The 7,464-nt window shown below is 43.6% G+C and overlaps 1 pseudogene; it reads right to left on the bottom strand.

Moving 5' to 3' along the window:
* Positions 1–413: 413 nt before the first annotated feature.
* On the bottom strand, positions 414–3,126 carry LOC125518116 (F-box protein At5g49610-like; annotated as a pseudogene).
* Positions 3,127–7,464: the final 4,338 nt, after the last annotated feature.

Genomic DNA, 7,464 nt, shown 5'->3' with positions numbered 1-7,464 from the left:
CGAAAAAGGTCAACTAGACATCGCAGCATTAACAAGTCTGATTGAACCTTTTAGTACACTACCAGGTTGACAATCCGCACAAGGATTTAGGATAATCATAATAACTGAGTGTTATGGAAAAGGATGGCTACAGTATATTTTAGCCCCATGGAACTAATACATGTCCAGAGCAACAGCCAGTGCTAGGCAAATAAGAACAAGAGTAACAATGTTCTTCTAAATGACATTATGCTTAATCCATAGGTTTACAAGGCACTTGCTCTGAACTGAAATTCATGAAAGCAGGGGTGTAAGCAGAAGCAAATTAAGTGGCATGATTCTAGCAGATTCCAAAGTACACGGACAAATACTTCTGCCAACAGAAGAGCCGATTTTTGGAGGAAGCACAAGGGTGGTTTGAAGGTAAAAAAAAACTACTGCCCATCTCCATCTGCTAGTAACTCCGAGAACAGAGGAACATAAGGTAGAAATCGTTGTCTGTTGCCTCTCTCAGGATGAAGGATACGGGCAACATTTTGATGCCATATATCATACCCTTCCAAGGTATCACCTCCACATAAGGTGAAAACAGGAAAATGGTGTCGCAATCTGGATGAAGCTCAACCACCTTGTAGAACCTCCCAGTCATGCTCACAAGCTTATTGATGTTGGCAGTATGCTTCAGGACCAATTGTTTACAATCACAATCCTTGAGGCACCAGAGTTCTATCTCAGAAACATGGATGTTATTGCTATCATCGACGGAAGATATAGCATAGTGTAAGCACCCCTGTGACGATCCAATCGTACCAAATCTTTGGCCGTACGGCACACTGATGGTCTTCCACACTTCTCCCTCCATGTCCACCCCAGCAACACATAGTCATTGCTGATGTCAGCAAGCTTGCCCATCAGGTATAGCATACTGCCAACAAAGACGCACCTACTCCTCGAGAACATACTTTTGGGGCACAACGCAACTTTTTGAGCCATCCCACTATCCCTATGACTCCAAGCTCCTGTCCGCGAGGAGTAAATGTTCACTCCTGTGATGTAAGTTTCCTGAAAGGTCTGCTCAAAGTGAAGAGCGTGGAAATGGGATGATACAGCCGGATTGAAAGCCAGGCCCGTGGTATAGCTATGTCTGTTCGCCGGCGACTTTGGGGGCAGTGGGGGCAACTCCATCCACCTCCTAGTGATGGGATTGCACACAACAAAACAGAAATCATCCTCTTTCAAAGCGGCCACCTTGTTTTTCTTGTATCGACGGCAGAGGAGGAGGCCATTGCAGGTGACCTCCTGGATGATGCCCTCGTCCTTGTTATGGTGCAGGTAAGAGAGAGAAGGGTCGAACGGGGTTGCGCCCTCGCCCGAGACGCTGGCAAAGTGGAGGCCACACTCGCTGTAGTTGTAGGTGGTGTAGAGGAAGCCGGCGAGGGTCTGGGGCAGCTTCTTGTGGTTGGCAGGGTCGGCAATGAGGTCACGCCAGAGCACAGAGATACACTTGAAGCGATGGACGGATCTGGCGGGGAGACGGCAAAGGATCTCCAGGATGAGGTTGTCGGTGATCAGGGTGGACACGGTCCAGGCCGGTCCGGTCCCGGTCCGAGCCGTCGTTTGGACCGGCCGCCGGCGGTCCGGTCCGGACCGGACCGAGCAGTGCAGCGGTCCTGATTTCAGGGACCGGACCGGAAGACGTGAAGCTCGGTGCGGACCGGCGGTTCTCACTGTCCCGGCGATGGACAGTCACTGCCATGTGGGCCCAGGATGTCGAAGAGGTGGTCGAAGAAGCAGCATGGTGGTTGGAGCCGGAGAAGATGCACCTGATGTGCGGCGGCGCAACCGCGCAAGGGAGAGGCGCGGGGGAGAGAGGGACCGGCGTGGCCGCGTAGGGGAGTGGGGGAGCGGCGGCGCGGCGGCGTGACGCGTGAGGGAGAGAGGGGCGGCGCAGCCGCACAGGGGAGAGAGAGGCTGGAGGGAGAGGGGGGTTGCTTTGGCGAGGTGGAAGACGTGCGCGAGAGCTAGCGGCGAGAGGGAGACGATGTGCCGTGGGAAGTGGTGTTAGCCACGAACCTGCGCATGTTTATTACTTAGCAGTTTTCTTTGTGGCATGCAAGCAATATATCAGGTGCCTGAGGCCACGATTATGCGTTTACAGCGTCGCCGTGATGAGTGGATCAAACTGGACGTGGAGTTAATTCTGGGATGGCACCGTGATTCTCGGATCGAGCATGTTTCTTTTGTTAGTCACGATTAAAAGGAAACAACCGTCTGGAGTCCATACAAAACAAATGGAAATATTTAGATTGAAAACTATAAGGTCATGTACAACAATGGTTGATAAGATAGTCTTATCTTAAGTCTTGCATGTAATTTAGAGATGACAAAAAATAAATATCTACAATGAGTCGTCTCTTAGTCTTATCTTTAATAACTAATCATTCCTAAAAATATGGTGAGACATATTATGCTAATAAATCATCTTTTGTCTTTTCTTAAATAAGAGAATACAAGCCTTTTCTTATGAGTTTTCTCTCGTCCATCTCATCATTTATCCTACGTGGCATTCATAAAATAGCACCATTGTGCATGCCCTAAGGAAACAAGAGCGTGAATCACGGAAGGATGTTATTAGATTGATGAAAACAATGGAATCCTGTGGGCAGTTATTCCCATAGGTGTAGCAACAAATAATCGTGAGATGGCGCCGTGATTATGTGATAACCTTGTTTCTCTCGTTTTTTTTTGAGGGACCATTTCTCTCGTTCTTTCTGTTTACTCTCGACTGAATAAAAGGAAAAAAAAGGCACCAGCAGATCGCGTGGAGGAGGCCAATGACCGCGTGAGCATGATCTGTGCGGGTGCTGCCTCGTCCGCATGGGCTTCTTCTTCGGTCCGACCGAGCGGACCGGGCTTTAACCGGACCGTACCGAAGATTTCGCGGTCATATTTCACAGACTGGACCGGCTGTATTCTTGAGCGAGCCAGGACCGAGCTGGGCGGGACCGAGCGGGCTGAAAAGCCCGCTCATGTCGTCCACCCTGAGTCGGTGAGCATGCTTGCCGCCTCCGCCGTCGCGCCCGGATGGCTGCCCATCCTCGGCTTGGTGTTCCTCCCGACGGTCACCTCCTTCTCTCCCTCCTCCATGGGACCGAGCGGAAGCGGGAGGGGACGGGGTTAGGTCAGGTCGGATCGATCTGCAAACGGGAGAGAGGAAATCGTCGATGTGGCTGAGGAAAATCAGAAGGTACAGTTTCTGTTTGACATGCTTCATTCGAGGGGTTTTGGCTCTAAATGGATTTCTTGGATTAAAAGCACTCTTGTTAATAGCACTTTCAGTGTGAGGATTAATGATACAACAGGGCCCTACTTTGTAGGGGGGAAAGGCCTCAAACAAGGGATCCACATTCTCCCCTGTTGTTTAACTTAGTTGCTGACGTTTTTACCAAAATGCTCAAGAAAGCTGCTTCTCAAAATCTAATTTCTGGGCTCCTGCCTCATGTGATTCCTGGAGGTGTGGTTAGTCTGCAATATGCAGATGCCACCATACTCTTCTTGGAAAAATCTGTCCATAAAGCAAGAAATTTTAAATGGCTTCTGTCATGCTTTGAAAATCTGTCTGGTATGAAAATCAACTTCCATAAAAGTGATCTCATGACCATTAACATGGATGAGACAAGTGCTAAGGAATTTGCTCAAATATTTTGTTGTAAAAATGGTTCTTTTCCTATTAAGTACTTGGAAGTTCCTCTGCACTATGACAATTTGAAGAGAGAAGATATTCAACCTATCATTGATAGAATAATTAAAGGGATTTCTGGTTGGCTAGGGAGATACCTCACTTATAAAGGAAAGATTATCCTGTTGTGTGCTTGTGTAATCAGTATCCCTGCTTACTTAATGTCTGTGATCAAGTTTCCTAAGTTGGCAATTAATGCAATTAATTCCCAAATGGCCCATTTCTTCTGGGGCAATTTGGGAGATCAACACAAATACCACCTAGCTAAATGGGGTCTTATTACTAGAAGGAAAGAATATGGAGGCTTAGGGGTCCCAAATATTAAAGAATATAATATCGCCTTATTAGCTTCTTGGGGGAAGAGATTTTTTAATAACTCTGACTTAGATTGGTCTAAGCTTCTGCTTTACAAATACCATGTTAATTCTCCTAATCTCCTTTGGGCTAAAAGTGAAGGCGGCTCTACCTTCTGGAAGAGCATTACTTGGGCTTTGGCAGCTGCCAAAACCTTTTATACCTGGAAACTGGGTAATGGGAAACTCATTAGTTTTTGGCATGATGTCTGGCTTGGGGATTGTTCCCTTAAGGTGCAGTTCTGGGACTTATTTTGCATTTGTAACCAAACTGACAATACTGTTGCCCAGGTTTGGGATGGAAATGAGCTGAAACTAACATTCAGGAGGTGTGTCGACCATATTGGTATGAAACGCTGGGACCAGCTTGTCCATATGATCAAACAACACCCTCCATTGGATGAAACAGACACCCCAATTTGGGGGTTAGAACCAAATGGGGTTTTTTCAGTTAAGTCTTTCTATAAACAAATCAATTTTGGAGGGGTGGTCTCGGGCATTAGTCCTAAGATGTGGAAAATTTTATGCCCACGGAATATTCACATATTTTTATGGCTATGTGTTCACAACAAGATACTTACTAGAGATAACCTGGCGAAGAGAAGGAAAGTGGAAGATCCTTCATGCTTGTTTTGTACAGAATTTGAAACTGTTCAACACTTGCTGTTTGATTGTGTGGTGGCCCAACAAATGTGGGATATTGTTGCAGAAATGTTTAATATTGATAGATTATCCTGTTTTACAGAAGTTATGTCCTTCTGGCATAGACATAAAGAAAAAGCTGTTTTGAATATGGTAACAACTGCTGCCTTGTAGAGCTTGTGGAGACTAAGGAATGAATTTTGCTTTCAGGGGCGCAAGTGGAAAAATGTGAGATGCATTCTTGCAAAACTAAGCTGCTTTTTACATCAATGGATGGTCCTCTGCGATGATGGACAGACGAAACTTCTACAGCGATGCATACTGCTGCTGGACAAACGTCGTGGGGAACTCCTCCGGATCGCGTGGAGATGAGGCTAGAGGAGGCCAACTAAAGATCAGGGCGATGGAGATGGTGGAGCTGAATTTGATTTGATTTCCATTTTCCTTCCACTAGTAGAAAAAGGGTCAAACATGAAGCACATTAGTGCCGGTTTGAATTTCAGCCGGCACTAATGTGTACATTAGTGCCGGTTCGTGGCGGCGATGAATAGCACTGGTTCATGGCGAACCTTTAGTACCGGTTCGTGCCACGAACCGGTACTAAAGAGGCTGTGTCAGCTTGCGGTCAGGCTATGGCCCCACCATCACCATTTAGTGTCGGTTCGTACCACGAACCGGTACTAATGAGGTTATGGCAAGCTGTTTTTAGTCCCACCTCGCTCCCCTAACAAGCCTTTTACCACCTTAAATATGTTATTTCTCAAACTATCACAAGCACTTGGTCTTCATTGAACTCTATGTGTAGAATTTTTGGCCGTAATATGAGTCTTCATCGGTTTAAAAATCGTTGATGACTCATATTGACAATTCAGATTGTACACACAAAGATCACTGATGATCAAATTATTTTTTTGATGTTATAAGATCATATTGACAATTTAGACTATAAACAAATATAAGATCATGATCTAAATGCTCTTATATTTTTTGCGTTCAGTATGCACCATTCAAAGCGACGCCATCAACTTTCAACCATTTCCGCCTTCATTTGCTATTTTTCATGCATTCAATGATTTGTTTTGAGAACTAAATGACCTGGAAATTGAAAAGCACTACAAATGAACTCTGAAAAAGTTGAAACTTGGCATGGTATCATCATTTCACCCACATAGATTGTTCAAAAAAGTAGAGAGGGTTACAGCAAAAACTGGATGCACTTCGTTTACAAACTGGACAATCTCTTTCGAAGTATTCAGGTTTCTGACGAAATTAAACTCATCTGTTACAAAGGCATTTCATTTTTTTAAAATTATTACAACTCCAGACATTTTGTGCATTCAGTATGCACCATTCAAAGCGACGCCATCAACTTTCAACCATTTCTGCCTTCATTTGATATTTTTCATGCATTCAATGGTTTGTTTTGAGAACTAAATGACCTGGAAATTGAAAAGCACTACAAATGAACTCTGAAAAAGTTGAAACTTGGCATGGTATCATCATTTCACCCACATAGATTGTTCAAAAAAGTAGAGAGGGTTACGGCAAAAACTGGATGCACTTCGTTTACAAACTGGACAATCTCTTTCGAAGTATTCAGGTTTCTGACGAAATTAAACTCATCTGTTACAAAGGCATTTCATTTTTTTAAACTTATTACAACTGCAGACTTTTTGTGCATTCGGTATGCACCATTCAAAGCGACGCCATCAACTTTCAACCATTTCTGCCTTCATTTGCTATTTTTCATGCATTCAATGATTTGTTTTGAGAACTAAATGACCTGGAAATTGAAAAGCACTACAAATGAACTCTGAAAAAGTTGAAACTTGGCATGGTATCATCATTTCACCCACATAGATTGTTCAAAAAAGTAGAGAGGGTTACGGCAAAAACTGGATGCACTTCGTTTACAAACTGGACAATCTCTTTCGAAGTATTCAGGTTTCTGACGAAATTAAACTCATCTGTTACAAATGCATTTCATTTTTTTAAACTTATTACAACTCCAGACTTTTTGTGCATTCAGTATGCACCATTCAAAGCGACGCCATCAACTTTCAACCATTTCTGCCTTCATTTGCTATTTTTAATGCATTCAATGATTTGTTTTGAGAACGAAATGACCTGGAAATTGAAAAGCACTACAAATGAACTCTGAAAAAGTTGAAACTTGGCATGGTATCATCATTTCACCCACATAGATTGTTCAAAAAAGTAGAGAGGGTTACGGCAAAAACTGGATGCACTTCGTTTACAAACTGGACAATCTCTTTCGAAGTATTCAGGTTTCTGACGAAATTAAACTCATCTGTTACAAAGGCATTTCATTTTTTTAAACTTATTACAACTGCAGACTTTTTGTGCATTCAGTATGCACCATTCAAAGCGACGCCATCAACTTTCAACCATTTCTGCCTTCATTTGCTATTTTTCATGCATTCAATGATTTGTTTTGAGAACTAAATGACCTGGAAATTGAAAAGCACTACAAATGAACTCTAAAAAAGTTGAAACTTGGCATGGTATCATCATTTCACCCACATAGATTGTTCAAAAATGTAGAGAGGGTTACGGCAAAAACTGGAGGCACTTCGTTTACAAACTGGACAATCTCTTTCGAAGTATTCAGGTTTCTGACGAAATTAACCTCATCTGTTACAAAGGCATTTCATTTTTTTAAACTTATTACAACTCCAGACATTTTGTGCATTCAGTATGCACCATTCAAAGCGACGCCATCAACTTTCA

The sequence above is a fragment of the Triticum urartu genome, chromosome 7A, assembly GCF_056163025.1.
Source record: "Triticum urartu cultivar PI428250 chromosome 7A, HENAU_Tu73, whole genome shotgun sequence".
In the NCBI taxonomy this organism is placed as follows: domain Eukaryota; kingdom Viridiplantae; phylum Streptophyta; class Magnoliopsida; order Poales; family Poaceae; genus Triticum; species Triticum urartu.
This window is presented reverse-complemented; position numbering and strand designations above follow the sequence as displayed.